This window comes from Vigna unguiculata, chromosome 10 (assembly GCF_037176805.1).
Source record: "Vigna unguiculata cultivar grain cowpea cultivar isolate G323 ecotype 2 chromosome 10, ASM3717680v1, whole genome shotgun sequence".
Taxonomy (NCBI): domain Eukaryota; kingdom Viridiplantae; phylum Streptophyta; class Magnoliopsida; order Fabales; family Fabaceae; genus Vigna; species Vigna unguiculata.
Window position 1 is genome coordinate 20,373,464 of NC_140801.1, and position 18,289 is coordinate 20,391,752.

Below are 18,289 nucleotides of genomic sequence, written 5' to 3' on the forward strand. Positions count from 1 at the left end.
GAACACATAGCATAACCGGTCATATTTTTAAAAATTAAATTTCAAATCTGATTAAATAAACAAACATAATGCAAAATGAAAATTACCAAAATCAAAATCTAATCAATGAAAATTAAACACACACTATAATAGAAAAAAATTATCAAAATAGACATAACGGTAGAATATAGGAGATCGAAAAACAAAACCAAAACGTCAATAGAGACGCATGAATACTGTGTGACAACTTCCTGTTGACAAACTTGCACAAACAGTATTAAATCAAAACATGTGAAAATGAAATATTAGTACACATAAGTAAGGAGATGTTAATAACAAATACGATTAGTAGAAGGAAACACCGAGAAAAACTAGTAAAATTTGTAAAAACTAAATTTGATATCTAATTGAATGAAACAAAATAGTGCATAATGTATAATCAATGGAAAATTAATTACATAAACTAATGTAACATAACATAATTATCAATGTAGAAAAAAGAAATGTATAAGGGTTAGAAAAATGATATTGAAAAGTTGATACCAAAGTAGTAACAATCTTTCACTATTACTTGTTGACAAACCTATAGAAATGGAATTAAACAAAAACAGATGAAAATCAAATGTTAGTACACTAGAGTGGGCAAGAAGATATTAATAAAACAGAACACATAGCATAACTAGTCATATTTGAAAAAATTAAATTTCAAATCTGATGAAATAATCAAACATAATGCAAAATGAAAATTACCAAAACCAAAATCTAATCAATGAAAATTAAACACACACTATAATAGAAAAAAATTATCAAAATAGACACAACGGTAGAATATAAGAGATAGAAAAAGAAAACCAAAATGTCTATAGAGACATGAATAATGTGTGACAACTTCCTGTTGACAAACCTGCACAAACAGTATTAAAACAAAACATATGAAAATGAAATATTAGTACACTGAATTAAGAAGATGTGAATAACAAATAAGATTACTATAAGGAAACACATAGCAAAACTAGTTAAATTTGTAAAAACTAAATTTGAAATCTAATTGAATGAAACAAAATAGTGCATAATGAAAGTAAATAGAGAATTAATATAATAAATAGTAAATTAATTACACAAACTAATGTAACATAACATAATTATCAATGTAGCAAAAAGATATGTATGAGAGTTAGAAAAATGATATTGAAATGTTGATACCAAAGTAGTAAATATCTTTCACTACTACTTGTTGACAAACCTGTAGAAATGGAATTAAACAAAAACAGATCAAAATCAAATATTGGTACACTAGAGTTGTAAGAAGATATTAATAAAACAGAACACATAGCACAACTGGTTATGTTTGTACAAATTAAACTTCAAATCTGATTAAATAAACAAACATAATGCAAAATCAAAATTACCAAAACCAAAATCTAATCAATGAAAATTAAACACACACTATAATAGAAAAAAAATATCACAATAGACACAACGGTAGAATATAGGGGATAGAAAAAGAAAACCAAAATGTCTATAGAGACACATGAATAATGTGTGACAACTTTCTGTTGACAAAGCTGCACAAACAGTATTAAAACAAAACATATGAAAATGAAATATTAGTACACTTAAGTAAGGAGATGTGAATAACAAATACAATTACTAGAAGGAAACACAGAGAAAAACTAGTTAAATTTGTAAAAACTAAATTTAAAATCTAATTGAATGAAACAAAATACTGCATAATGAAAGTAAATACAGCAATAATATAATCAATGGAAAATTAATTACACAAACAAATGTAAAATAACATAATTATCAATGTAGAAAAGAGAAATGTATAAGAGTTAGAAATATGATATTAAAATGTTGACACCAAAGTAGTAACAATCTTTCACTACTACTTGTTGACAAACCTGTAGAAATGGAGTTAAACAAAAACTTATGAAAACCAAATGTTAGTACACTAGAGTCGGTAAGAAGATGTTAATAAAAGAGAACACATATAAAAACTAGTTATGTTTGTACAAATTAAACTTCAAATCTGATTAAATAAACAAACATAATGCAAAATCAAAATTACCAAAACCAAAATCTAATCAATGAAAATTAAACACACACTATAATAGAAAAAAAATATCAAAATAGACACAACGGTAGAATATAGGGGATAGAAAAACAAAACCAAAACGTCTACAGAGACACATGAATAATGTGTGACAACTTCCTGTTGACAAATCTGCAGAAACAGTATTAAAATAAAACGTATGAAAATGAAATATTAGTACACTGAAGTAAGGAGATGTGAATAACAAATAAGATTAGTAGAAGGAAACACATAGAAAAACTAGTTAAATTTGTAAAAACTAAATTTGAAATCTAATTGAATGAAACAAAATAGTGCATAATGAAATTAAATAGAGCAATAATATAATCAACGGAAAATTAATTGCACAAACTAATGTAACATAACATAATTATCAATGTAGCAAAAAGAAATGTATAAGAGTTAGAAAAATGATATTGAAATGTTGATACCAAAGTAGTAAATATCTTTCACTACTACTTGTTCACAAACATGTACAAATGGAATTAAACAATAACAGATGAAAATCAAATGTTAATACACTAGTGTGGGTAAGAAGATATTAATAAAACAGAACACATAGCATAACCGGTCATATTTTTAAAAATTAAATTTCAAATCTGATTAAATAAACAAACATAATGCAAAATGAAAATTACCAAAACCAAAATCTAATCAATGAAAATTAAACACACACTATAATAGAAAAAAATTATCAAAATAGACATAACGGTAGAATATAGGAGATAGAAAAACAAAACCAAAACGTCAATAGAGACGCATGAATAATGTGTGACAACTTCCTGGTTACAAACCTGCACAAACAGTATTAAATCAAAACATGTGAAAATGAAATATTAGTACACATAAGTAAGGAGATGTTAATAACAAATACGATTAGTAGAAGGAAACACCGAGAAAAACTAGTAAAATTTGTAAAAACTAAATTTTAAATCTAATTGAATGAAACAAAATAGTGCATAATGTATAATCAATGGAAAATTAATTACATAAACTAATGTAACATAACATAATTATCAATGTAGAAAAAAGAAATGTATAAGGGTTAGAAAAATGATATTGAAATGTTGATACCAAAGTAGTAACAATCTTTCACTATTACTTGTTGACAAACCTATAGAAATGGAATTAAACAAAAACAGATGAAAATCAAATGTTAGTACACTAGTGTGGGTAAGAAGATATTAATAAAACAGAACACATAGCATAACTAGTCATATTTGAAAAAATTAAATTTCAAATCTGATGAAATAAAGAAAGATAATGCAAAATGAAAATTACCAAAACCAAAATCTAATCAATGAAAATTAAACACACACTATAATAGAAAAAAATTATCAAAATAGACACAACGGTAGAATATAAGAGATAGAAAAAGAAAACCAAAATGTCTATAGAGACATGAATAATGTGTGACAACTTCCTGTTGACAAACCTGCACAAACAGTATTAAAACAAAACATATGAAAATGAAATATTAGTACACTGAATTAAGGAGATGTGAATAACAAATAAGATTACTATAAGGAAACACATAGCAAAACTAGTTAAATTTGTAAAAACTAAATTTGAAATCTAATTGAATGAAACAAAATAGTGCATAATGAAAGTAAATAGAGAATTAATATAATAAATAGTAAATTAATTACACAAACTAATGTAACATAACATAATTATCAATGTAGCAAAAAGATATGTATGAGAGTTAGAAAAATGATATTGAAATGTTGATACCAAAGTAGTAAATATCTTTCACTACTACTTGTTGACAAACCTGTAGAAATGGAATTAAACAAAAACAGATCAAAATCAAATATTGGTACACTAGAGTTGTAAGAAGATATTAATAAAACAGAACACATAGCACAACTGGTTATGTTTGTACAAATTAAACTTCAAATCTGATTAAATAAACAAACATAATGCAAAATCAAAATTACCAAAACCAAAATCTAATCAATGAAAATTAAACACACACTATAATAGAAAAAAAATATCAAAATAGACACAACGGTAGAATATAGGGGATAGAAAAACAAAACCAAAACGTCTATAGAGACACATGAATAATGTGTGACAACTTTCTGTTGACAAAGCTGCACAAACAGTATTAAAACAAAACATATGAAAATGAAATATTAGTACACTTAAGTAAGGAGATGTGAATAACAAATACAATTACTAGAAGGAAACACAGAGAAAAACTAGTTAAATTTGTAAAAACTAAATTTAAAATCTAATTGAATGAAACAAAATAGTGCATAATGAAAGTAAATACAGCAATAATATAATCAATGGAAAATTAATTACACAAACAAATGTAAAATAACATAATTATCAATGTAGAAAAGAGAAATGTATAAGAGTTAGAAATATGATATTGAAATGTTGATACCAAAGTAGTAACAATCTTTCACTACTACTTGTTGACAAACCTGTAGAAATGGAGTTAAACAAAAACATATGAAAACCAAATGTTAGTACACTAGAGTGGGTAAGCAGATATTAATAAAAGAGAACACATATAAAAACTAGTTATGTTTGTACAAATTAAACTTCAAATCTGATTAAATAAACAAACATAATGCAAAATCAAAATTACCAAAACCAAAATCTAATCAATGAAAATTAAACACACACTATAATAGAAAAAAAATATCAAAATAGACACAACGGTAGAATATAGGGGATAGAAAAACAAAACCAAAACGTCTATAGAGACACATGAATAATGTGTGACAACTTCCTGTTGACAAACCTGCAGAAACAGTATTAAAATAAAACGTATGAAAATGAAATATTAGTACACTGAAGTAAGGAGATGTGAATAACAAATAAGATTAGTAGAAGGAAACACATAGAAAAACTAGTTAAATTTGTAAAAACTAAATTTGAAATCTAATTGAATGAAACAAAATAGTGCATAATGAAATTAAATAGAGCAATAATATAATCAACGGAAAATTAATTACACAAACTAATGTAACATAACATAATTATCAATGTAGCAAAAAGAAATGTATGAGAGTTAGAAAAATGATATTGAAATGTTGATACCAAAGTAGTAAATATCTTTCACTACTACTTGTTGACAAACATGTACAAATGGAATTAAACAATAACAGATGAAAATCAAGTGTTAATACACTAGTGTGGGTAAGAAGATATTAATAAAACAGAACACAGCATAACCGGTCATATTTTTAAAAATTAAATTTCAAATCTGATTAAATAAACAAACATAATGCAAAATGAAAATTACCAAAACCAAAATCTAATCAATGAAAATTAAACACACACTATAATAGAAAAAAATTATCAAAATAGACATAACGGTAGAATATAGGAGATAGAAAAACAAAACCAAAACGTCAATAGAGACGCATGAATAATGTGTGACAACTTCCTGTTGACAAACCTGCACAAACAGTATTAAATCCAAACATGTGAAAATGAAATATTAGTACACATAAGTAAGGAGATGTTAATAACAAATACGATTAGTAGAAGGAAACACCGAGAAAAACTAGTAAAATTTGTAAAAACTAAATTTTAAATCTAATTGAATGAAACAAAATAGTGCATAATGTATAATCAATGGAAAATTAATTACATAAACTAATGTAACATAACATAATTATCAATGTAGAAAAAAGAAATGTATAAGGGTTAGAAAAATGATATTGAAATGTTGATACCAAAGTAGTAACAGTCTTTCACTATTACTTGTTGACAAACCTATAGAAATGGAATTAAACAAAAAAACATATGAAAATCAAATGTTAGTTCACTAGAGTGGGTAAGAAGATATTAATAAAACAGAACGCATAGCATAACTAGTCATATTTGAAAAAATTAAATTTCAAATCTGATGAAATAAGGAAAGATAATGCAAAATGAAAATTACCAAAACCAAAATCTAATCAATGAAAATTAAACACACACTATAATAGAAAAAAATTATCAAAATAGACACAACGGTAGAATATAAGAGATAGAAAAAGAAAACCAAAATGTCTATAGAGACATGAATAATGTGTGACAACTTCCTGTTGACAAACCTGCACAAACAGTATTAAAACAAAACATATGAAAATGAAATATTAGTACACTGAATTAAGGATATGTGAATAACAAATAAGATTACTATAAGGAAACACATAGCAAAACTAGTTAAATTTGTAAAAACTAAATTTGATATCTAATTGAATGAAACAAAATAGTGCATAATGAAAGTAAATAGAGAATTAATATAATAAATAGTAAATTAATTACACAAACTAATGTAACATAACATAATTATCAATGTAGCAAAAAGATATGTATGAGAGTTAGAAAAATGATATTGAAATGTTGATACCAAAGTAGTAAATATATTTCACTACTACTTGTTGACAAACCTGTAGAAATGGAATTAAACAAAAACATATCAAAATCAAATATTGGTACACTAGAGTTGTAAGAAGATATTCATAAAACAGAACACATAGCACAACTGGTTATGTTTGTACAAATTAAACTTCAAATCTGATTAAATAAACAAACATAATGCAAAATCAAAATTACCAAAACCAAAATCTAATCAATGAAAATAAAACACACACTATAATAGAAAAAAAATATCAAAATAGACACAACGGTAGAATATAGGGGATAGAAAAACAAAACCAAAACGTCTATAGAGACATGAATAATGTGTGACAACTTTCTGTTTACAAAGCTGCACAAACAGTATTAAAACAAAACATATGAAAATGAAATATTAGTACACTTAAGTAAGGAGATGTGAATAACAAATACAATTACTAGAAGGAAACACAGAGAAAAACTAGTTATTTTTGTAAAAACTAAATGTTAATACACTAGTGTGGGTAAGAAGATATTAATAAAACAGAACACATAGCATAACCGATCATATTTTTAAAAATTAAATTTCAAATCTGATTAAATAAACAAACATAATGCAAAATGAAAATTACCAAAACCAAAATCTAATCAATGAAAATTAAACACACACTATAATAGAAAAAAATTATCAAAATAGACATAACGGTAGAATATAGGAAATAGAAAAACAAAACCAAAACGTCAATAGAGACGCATGAATAATGTGTGACAACTTCCTGTTGACAAACCTGCACAAACAGTATTAAATCAAAACATGTGAAAATGAAATATTAGTACACATAAGTAAGGAGATGTTAATAACAAATACGATTAGTAGAAGGAAACACCGAGAAAAAATAGTAAAATTTCTAAAAACTAAATTTTAAATCTAATTGAATGAAACAAAATAGTGCATAATGTATAATCAATGGAAAATTAATTACATAAACTAGTGTAACATAACATAATTATCAATGTAGAAAAAAGAAATGTATAAGGGTTAGAAAAATGATATTGAAATGTTGATACCAAAGTAGTAACAATCTTTCACTATTACTTGTTGACAAACCTATAGAAATGGAATTAAACAAAAACAGATGAAAATCAAATGTTAGTACACTAGAGTGGGTAAGAAGATATTAATAAAACAGAACACATAGCATAACTAGTCATATTTGAAAAAATTAAATTTCAAATCTGATGAAATAAAGAAAGATAATGCAAAATGAAAATTACCAAAACCAAAATCTAATCAATGAAAATTAAACACACACTATAATAGAAAAAAATTATCAAAATAAACACATCGGTAGAATATAGGGGATAGAAAAACAAAACCAAAACGTCTATAGAGACACATGAATAATGTGTGACAACTTTCTGTTGACAAAGCTGCACAAACAGTATTAAAATAAAACATATGAAAATGAAATATTAGTACACTTAAGTAAGGAGATGTTAATAACAAATACGATTAGTAGAAGGAAACACCGAGAAAAACTAGTAAAATTTGTAAAAACTAAATTTTAAATCTAATTGAATGAAACAAAATAGTGCATAATGTATAATCAATGGAAAATTAATTACATAAACTAATGTAACATAACATAATTATCAATGTAGAAAAGAGAAATGCATAAGAGTTAGAAATATGATATTGAAATGTTGATACCAAAGTAGTAACAATCTTTCACTACTACTTGTTGACAAACCTGTAGAAATGAAGTTAAACAAAAACATATGAAAACCAAATGTTAGTACACTAGAGTGGGTAAGCAGATATTAATAAAAGAGAACACATATAAAAACTAGTTATGTTTCTAAAAATTCAAATTCAAACCTGATTAAATAAACAAACATAATGCAAAATGAAAATTACCAAAACCAAAATCTAATGAATGAAAATTAAACACACACTATAATAGAAAAAAATTATCAAAATAGACATAACCAAAACATCTATAGAGAGGCATGAATAATGTGTGACAACTTCCTGTTGACAAACCTGCACAAGCAGTATTAAAATAAAACATATGAAAATGAAATATTAGTACACTGAAGTAAGGAGATGTGAATAACAAATAAGATTAGTAGAAGCACTAGTGCAGAATTGGATTTTTACCTCGCCTTATAGGCCTCGGTTGGCCAGGAACCGAAGCCTATAATGGCGCGGTGGCAATTTTGCAATTATTGGCAACTTTTATGCCTCGGTTCCCCAACAACCCGAAGCCAAAACCAGTGATAGGCCTCGGTTGTAAAAAACCCGAAGCCAAAAGCCCTGTTAGGCCTCGGTTAAGAAGGCCCGAAGCCAAAAAGGATGCCCAAAATTTCAAAAATGCCATTCTCGTTTTGACTTATAGGCCTCGGTTGTAAAAAACCCGAAGCCAAAAGCCCTATTAGGCCTCGGGTGGTGGGGACCCGAGGTAAAAGGGGGTATATGCCTCGGTTCTAAATTGAACCGAGGCCATAGTGTTTAATTAGGGCTCAAAACTGCAGCCCCTTTCTTTCTCTCGCGCGCAGCTCCTCCATTTCTCTCCTCCATTTCTCTCTGCAGGAGCAAAACCAGCGGCAGTCACTATGGCAGACTACTCCGGCGAGCGGTGGATTCACTAATCTGGTTTGATTTGCTTCCGATGAGGGCATGTGGTGCTACTGCGTTAGTGAAGAAGTTGCGTCTAGAGTCATTCACAGGGACGCCACAACCTGAAACGCCATGGCAAAGGCGACGAAGGTGCCCTCGCTGTTGGCCTTCTCGAGCAGGTCCTCTGTTGTTGGCGGAACTGTTGGAGGAAGCCGAGGATGTCGGTGAGGCAGGGGGAGTCTGAGTACTGAGGGGAGTGGTGGGTGGATCTGCAGTCAGGGAGAAGGTGGGAGGGAGATTTGATGAGGTGGCACTGGGAGGGGCAGTGGGAGCAGTTGGGGAGGGAAGGCGGCGAGCAGGGGCGGAGGAAGGAGAGGCGGGAGCACGTGGCGGCTGAGACACGAAAGGGGGTGGCGGAGAGGTTGATGGGGCTGGTAGGAATGAAGGAGAAGGAGGGACAGTTGGGGTGGGGCGTTGGGTTAGGGCGAGGGGAGAGGGTTATGGAGGAGGTGTTGGAGTTGTAGGAGAGTATGGAGAAGGAGAGGTTGTTGATGGAGATGAAAGAATGGGGGCTGGAACAGTGTTGCAGGGTCTGAAGAGGGAGAGGAAGAGGAAAATGATGACGATGGAGGAAGACATGGACGAGAGAGAGGGTTTCGAATTTAAAAAAAAAATAAAAAGCAGCTCATATGGCCTCGGGTGGCACAGAAAACCGAGGCCAAAAGGTGGGCTCTATGGCCTCGGGTTCGTCTGAACCGAGGCAGAAGGGCACTCTATGGCTTCGGGCCTTAACCGAGGCCAAAAGCTGTGCTCTTTTGGCCTCGCCCCAATATGCTTCGGTTCGCGAACCGGTGCAGAATATGATAAACAACCGCTGCCAAAGGCCCTTCCTGCACTGGTGAAGGAAACACATAGAAAAACTAGTTAAATTTGTAAAAACTAAATTTGAAATCTAATTGAATGAAACAAAATAGTGCATAATGAAATTAAATAGAGCAATAATATAATCAACGGAAAATTAATTACACAAACTAATGTAACATAACATAATTATCAATGTAGCAAAAAGAAATGTATAAGAGTTAGAAAAATGATATTGAAATGTTGATACCAAAGTAGTAAATATCTTTCACTACTACTTGTTGACAAACATGTACAAATGGAATTAAACAATAACAGAACACATAGCATAACCGGTCATATTTTTAAAAATTAAATTTCAAATCTGATTAAATAAACAAACATAATGCAAACTGAAAATTTCCAAAACCAAAATCTAATCAATGAAAATTAAACACACACTATAATAGAAAAAAATTATCAAAATAGACATAACGGTAGAATATAGGAGATAGAAAAACAAAACCAAAACGTCAATAGAGACGCATGAATAACGTGTGACAACTTCCTGTTGACAAACCTGCACAAACAGTATTAAATTAAAACATGTGAAAATGAAATATTAGTACACATAAGTAAGGAGATGTTAATAACAAATACGATTAGTAGAAGGAAACACCGAGAAAAACTAGTAAAATTTGTAAAAACTAAATTTGAAATCTAATTGAATGAAACAAAATAGTGCATAATGAAAGTAAATAGAGCAATAATATAATCAATGGAAAATTAATTACATAAACTAATGTAACATAACATAATTATCAATGTAGAAAAAAAAATGTATAAGGGTTAGAAAAATGATATTGAAATGTTGATACCAAAGTAGTAACAATCTTTCACTAATACTTGTTGACAAACCTATAGAAATGGAATTAAACAAAAACAGATGAAAATCAAATGTTGGTACACTAGAGTGGGTAAGAAGATATTAATAAAACAGAACACATAGCATAACTAGTCATATTTGAAAAAATTAAATTTCAAATTTGATGAAATAAACAAACATAATGCAAAATGAAAATTACCAAAACCAAATCTAATCAATGAAAATTAAACACACACTATAATAGAAAAAAATTATCAAAATAGACACAATGGTAGAATATAAGAGATAGAAAAAGAAAACCAAAATGTCTATAGAGACACATGAATAATGTGTGACAACTTCCTGTTGACAAACCTGCACAAACAGTATTAAAACAAAACATGTGAAAATGAAATATTAGTACACATAAGTAAGGAGATGTTAATAACAAATACGATTAGTAGAAGGAAACACCGAGAAAAACTAGTAAAATTTGTAAAAACTAAATTTTAAATCTAATTGAATGAAACAAAATAGTGCATAATGAAAGTAAATAGAACAATAATATAATCAATGGAAAATTAATTACATAAACTAATGTAACATAACATAATTATCAATGTAGAAAAAAGAAATGTATAAGGGTTAGAAAAATGATATTGAAATGTTGATATCAAAGTAGTAACAATCTTTCACTATTACTTGTTCACAAACCTATAGAAATGGAATTAAACAAAAACAGATGAAAATCAAATGTTAGTACACTAGAGTGGGTAAGAAGATATTAATAAAACAGAACACATAGCATAACTGGTCATATTTGAAAAAATTAAATTTCAAATCTGATGAAATAAACAAACATAATGCAAAATGAAAATTACCAAAACCAAAATCTAATCAATGAAAATTAAACACACACTATAATAGAAAAAAATTATCAAAATAGACACAACGGTAGAATATAAGAGATAGAAAAAGAAAACCAAAATGTCTATAGAGACACATGAATAATGTGTGACAACTTCCTGTTGACAAACCTGCACAAACAGTATTAAAACAAAACATATGAAAATGAAATATTAGTACACTGAATTAAGGAGATGTGAATAACAAATAGTTAAATTTGTAAAAACTAAATTTCAAATCTAATTGAATGAAACAAAATAGTGCATAATGAAAGTAAATAGAACAATAATAGAATCAATGAAAAATTAATTACACAAACTAATATAACATAACATAATTATCAATGCAGAGAAAAAAAATGTATAACACTTAGAAAAATGATGTTGAAATGTTGATACCAAAGTAGTAACGATCTTTCACTACTACTTGTTGACAAACCTGTAGAAATGGTATTAAACAAAAAAACATATGAAAATCAAATGTTAGTTCACTAGAGTGGGTAAGAAGATATTAATAAAACAAAACACATAGCACAACTACTTATGTTTGTAAAAATTAAACTTCAAATCTCATTAAATAAACAAACATAATGCAAAATGAAAAATACCAAAACCAAAATTTAATCAATGAAAATTAAACACACACTATAGTAGGAAAAAAAATCAAAATAGACATAACCGTAGAATATAGGAGATAGAAAAACAAAATTAAAACGTTTGTAGAAAGGCATGAATAATGTGTGAAAACTTCCTGTTGACAAACCTCCACAAACCATTTTAAAACAAAACATATGAAAATGAAATATTAGTACACTGAAGTAAAGACATGTGAATAACAGAGAAGATTAGTAGAAGGAATCACATAGAAAAATAGTTAAATTTCTAAAAACTAAAGTTGAAATCTAATTGAATCAAAATAAATAGAATAATAATATAATCAATGGAAAATTAATTACACAAACTAATGTAACATAACATAATTATTAATGTAGAGAAAAGAAATGGATAAGAGTTAGACAAAACAAAATTGAAATGTTGATACAAAAGTAGTAACAATCTTTCACTACTACTTGTTGACAAACCTGCAGAAATGGAATTAAACCAAAACAGATGAAAATAAAATGTTAGTACACTAATGGGGGTAAGAAGATATTAATAAAAGAGAACACATAGGAAAAAGGTTATGTTAGTAAAAATTAAATTTAAAATTTGATTAAATGACACAAAATAGAGCAGATTGAAAATAACTAGAACAATAATCTAATTAATTAAAATTAACTACTCCTTATAAAATATGAAAATAATTAGATTAAATATATCTCTAGTCCTAATTTTTGTTCAAAAAAATGGATTTGGTCCCTCTATTTTTATGAGCCTCAATTAGGTCCATATTTTCAAGAAATGATATCAATCATTCCCTTTCTGTAAAATTGGGTTAAACGACTGAGGGGACAGTGAATAGACATGGCTTTGTCTAATTAAACAGTGATTAGGCAAATCAAATTAGTGATGTGGATTATTCTTTTTTAATAATTAACATATACTGCAAATTAGGATTTTTCTAAGAAGGTGGAATATACATTAGCCTTTTACAAAATTGAGATTTTCTTTTTGAAGGGAAATGGGGATTAATGAATAATAAAATATTTAGGTATTCGATGAATATGATCATCTATGCGAACGTGTTAGATGGAATCGCGGTTTCGTTGCAGTTCAAGGTTCAAGTGAGTAGATATTGTGGTATCGATCTCCCATGGTGCACGATTTGCTTTTTGTTCAAGGAGCTCCACTCTTCTTCCAAAAGCTTTGGACTTTGCAATGAATTACCTAAGGGGATTTTTAAATAGGGTTGCATTGATGATGCACTCCTCGTGCTTGACTGAATGCTTGAAAAGGATTATGATTCCTCATGATGATTTCACGGCTGAAGTTGTTTTTAGAGTACTGGGAAGAAGAAGCGCCATCGAAGAAGCCTTGTTGATAAAGAATCTGAGGGGTTGGTTACCATGATGTGTGAGCATGGGGTTTTCCTTGATGTGTTTAAGCTAACCCAAATGATAACAAAGATGTGTCAGCACTGAAAGAATGGTGTGGCATGGCAGGTTTTGCAGATTGGGTGGTTCAATTGCGGTTAAAGTTGTGTCCTATAATGCTCTCTTAGTTGGGTTGGGAAGGGAGAGGCACACTCAGTGAATGAATAAACTAATGGCAGAAATGGAAGAGATGGGGATAAAGCCAGTGTTGTGACCATTGGGATTATTATTAATCAGTTGTGCAAAGCTAGGAAGATTTATGAGGCAATGAAGATGTTTGATAAGTTGAGAGCCAAAGGAGAAGGTAATTTCTAATATACGTTAATTATCAAAAAACAATAATGCACATTAGTAATTTATTTGTCTGGTCATTGTTTAATGAGATAAAATCATGCCTATTCATTGTTCCTTTACTAACCTAATTTAATAGCAATGGCATGATTGATACAAAATTTCGATATTAGGGACCTAATTGAGACTTACAAAAATAGAAGGTCCAAATCAATATTTTTGAACGAAAATGGGGACCAAAGACATAATTTAACCAAAAGTAGAGAAGAATAAATAAAAGAGTTAGAAAAACAAAACCACAACATTTGTAGAGAGACACCAATAATGTGTGACAACTACTTCTTAGCAAACCTGCATAAACATAATTAAGCCAAAAAAGATTAAAATGTAACGTTAGTACTTTGGTGTAAATTAGGAGATGTCAATAGAAGAGAAAATTAGCGGAAGGAAACATATGGAAAATTGGTTAAGTTTGTAAAATAGTACCGAATAAAAATAACTGGAACAATAATGTCATCATCGAATAATTGATTACACAAATTATTGCAACAAAATGTAGAGAAAAGAACAGTAGAAGACTTAGAAAAAAAACAAGACATATGTACAGATACAATAGCAATCTTTCACCACTTCTTGTTAACACACTTGGAAGAGAAAATTAGTAGAAGTACACACTTCAAAAAACTAATTAATTTAGTAAAAACTAAAGTTAAAAAATAATTGAATGAAACAAAATAGTGTCGAAGGAAAATGAATTGAACAATGATGTAATCAATGAAAATTAATTACACAAACTATCGTAACAGAACAAAATTATCAAACCAAAGAAAATAAAAGTACAAGAGTTAGAAAAAATAAAATGAAAGTAGTCTTATAAAAGCAATAACAATCTTTTACTACTGCTTGTTGACAAACATGCTAAAATGTAATTAAGCCAAAGTAGATAAAAAATGCAATGTTAGTTCACTAGGGTGAGTAAGGAGTTGTTAATAAAAGAGAAAAGTAGTAAAAGGAAACACATAACAAAAGTGGTTGTGTTTGTATAAACTAAAGTTAAAATCTGATTAAATAACACAAAAATAATTCAAAATGAAAATAACTTGAACAATAATCTGATTAATGAAAATACAGTACTCATAAAACAAAGAAAAATATTAAATGTAGAGAAAAATAAAGTAGAAGAGTTAGAAAAACAAAACCACAATCGTTGTAGAGAGGCAACGATAATGTGTGACAACTACTTCTTAACAAACCTCCAGAAACATAGTTAAGCCAAAACAAATGATAATTCAACATTAGTACTTTGGTGTAAGTAAGATGTTAATATAAGATGAAATTAGTAGAAGAAAATGCATAGAAAAGTTGGTTAAATTTGTAAAAACAATGGAGAATTAAAATAAATGGAACAATAATGTAATCAATGAATAATTAATTATACAAACTATTGCAATTGAATGGAAAAGTCGGTTAAGTTTTTAAAAACATAAGTTAAAATCCGATTAAATGACACAATATAATGCAAAACTAAAATAAATACAACAATAATGTAATTAATGAAAATTTAGTTACACAAACTATTACAACAGAATGAAATATTATCAATGGAGAGAAAAGAACCGTATAAGAATTAGAAAAACAAAAGCAAGGGATATGTACAGAGGTAGTAACAATCTTTCACATCTACTTATTAATGAATTTACAGAAATAAAATTCAACCAAAACAGATGAAAAATGCAACATTGCTACATTAGAGTAAGTGAGAAGAGATGTTAATAAAAGATAAAATTAGTATAAGTAAACCTGTAGCATAACTAGTTATGTTTGTAAAAACTAAATTTCAAATTTGATTACAAAACACAAGGTAGTGCGAAATGAAAATAACTACAACATTAATCTAATCAATGAAAATTCATTACAAACTACAATAGATTAAAATTATCAATGCAGAAAAGAAAAGTATAAGAGTTAGAAAAGCAAAATTAAAGTGTGGGTACAAAAGCGGTAACAATCATTTCCTATTACTTGTTGTCAAACCTACAAAAATGAAATTAAATCAAAACAAATGAAAAATGCAACGTTTGTACACTAAAATGAGTAAGGACATGTTAATAAAAGAGAAAAGTGGTAGAAGGAAACACATAAAAGAATTGGTTAAGTTTGTCAAAAAAGTGCAGAATGAAAATAATTGGAAAAATAATCTAATCAATGAATAATTAATTACACAAACTAATGCAACAGAAGAAGATTATCAATGTAGAGAAAGAAACAGTAGAAGAGTTAAAAAAACAAAAGCAAGGGATATACAGAGACAATAATAATCTTTCGTTACTACTTCTTAATAAACCTGCAGAAATCTAATATAATCCTAATATATCTAGAATCAAATTATAACTCTAATGAAATCGGTCACAAAATTATAGAAAAGTTAGGCTTTAGTTTAAGCTTAAGTTTAAGGTTAGGTTTATGGTTTACTATTAGTGTTATGTTTAGGGTTAGAGTTTAGGTTTATGTTAGGATTTAGTGTTTGGAGTTTATTGTTAGGGTTTAAGGGTTAGGGTTATGGTAAGGATTTAGAGGTCAGGGTTTTGGTAGGGTTATGGGTATGGATGTCACAAGGTAGTTGATCATGGTATATATCTAATTATTACAAGAGAGGATCACGATAGAAATATTCAAGGTCCAAGACGAACTGGGTAAGTGGTAGAGTGCAGGGCTACCAAAAATTGGTTACATGTGCGGAATATATTCTACATGTGTGTGTAAATAGCATATGAATAGGAAACGAAAATTATTAACTAAGATTCATCAAAGTTTATCCATGTAATCAAAACCGAAAAACAAACTTATCCATGATTGTTATCGTCACTTCCAAATTTTGTCAAACTTAAGCCTAGAAGACGTAATTTTGTTTTTTTGTGAGGAAATATATTGTAGAAGAAACGCTAAGGTAATCATTGATGTCAAAATTCATGTCTCAAATATCAGGTTAAAGTGTTTAGCTTACTGCAACTTGAGCTGAAAGGTAATTTGAACGAAGTATGTTCTGTCCATATACTTTGGTCTTAGTGTTCTTAAGCACTTCCACAACTTCTTCCACCTTTGCTGGAAGAGCCTTCGACGATTCGAGGAGAACCAACAGTTCTCAATTTTCCATCTCCAAAGCATACCTGTTATTTTTGCTGCTATGCTAGGCTGTTCAAAGATATCACAGTAAGCACACGATAAGAATTGAAAAACTTAACCTTCAACAACAAAAAGGAAAATAGAATAGTAGATTGTTATGCCTTTAGTTCATGAACAAGCATGTAAAGATGCTCTCCGAGTATCTCTTTTTGCTGCACAGGAGCAGCCCCAGCAAGCAAGCTATGCAGCATTTCTGGCCCATGGGACCCTCTACCAAATCCTTTTTCCAATTCACACTGGCGTCCACTGGTTATATTATATTATTAAAAGTGAACAAAGAATCGACATTCCTCCCTCTCACCTCTTCTCCGCCACTCTCACTGTGCCTAACGATTACTTCCTCGTATCAGTATCGCGACGTGACCACATCACTCTCATAATTTTTCCATTCAACAACGTATGATTCTTAGTTTTGATTGCACGAATTGCTATGACAAACACCATTTCAGTAACACGATCTCAAAGATCTGGATCAACACACCTTTATCGTTCTCTTTCATTCAAGCAACGTGTTTATATATAATATCATAACAAGAAATTAATTAAGTTAGAAATATACGAAGATCAAGATTTCAAGAAAAGAAAACGGAGCACAATTGCGTCAAACCTAAACGAAGAAAACATGAATGGAGACGAAACGCACAGGATGACAAACAAAATAGACCTAACCATAACAGAGGGATTTACCGGTGGAGGAGTCTTTGCAGACGCGGACACACTTAAGGCTCTTGAACTCAGAATGCATCAATTAGGTGGCTGTCGGAGACGCGCCAGAATGGAGGTCGCCGAAGTAGGGCACGCCGGAGAGGCGGCGACCGACGGAGGAACCGCCGTGGATAAATATTTCGATTGAAAGAGTAAGGAAAGAGAAGGTGCCACCGTAAGGGATTGTTCTTGTGTTATGTGAAGCGGAACAAGAAAACGTTAGTGGTGAGGTGAGTGAGAGAGGAAAGAAGAGGGAAAGAGTGTGATACCATTTGAGACCAAAACAGAGAATCGGAGAGACAAAGAGACAGAGAGTGATGTTGGTGTGTTTGTGCGTACGGGAGTCATTGATTGTAAGAGGATTCCGCATGCTAACCGTTAGGTGCTAATAAACCATCATCTCCATCCCACACGCGCCTTGCTTGA

At 29.5% G+C, this 18,289-nt stretch overlaps 1 long non-coding RNA gene across 3 annotated transcripts; it reads right to left on the reverse strand.

Moving 5' to 3' along the window:
* Positions 1–12,826: 12,826 nt before the first annotated feature.
* Positions 12,827–18,289, reverse strand: LOC146882318 (uncharacterized). Of its 3 annotated transcripts, none has more exons than XR_014985260.1 (3): positions 17,260–18,286; positions 16,980–17,167; positions 12,827–14,326 (listed from the first exon to the last, which is right to left on the reverse strand). It is a non-coding gene; the product is annotated as an uncharacterized LOC146882318 (long non-coding RNA). The 3 variants fall into 3 exon arrangements; XR_014985262.1 differs by having other exon boundaries at positions 12,829–14,326; positions 17,846–18,278; XR_014985261.1 differs by lacking the exon at positions 12,827–14,326 and adding an exon at positions 15,578–16,009 and having other exon boundaries at positions 17,260–18,289.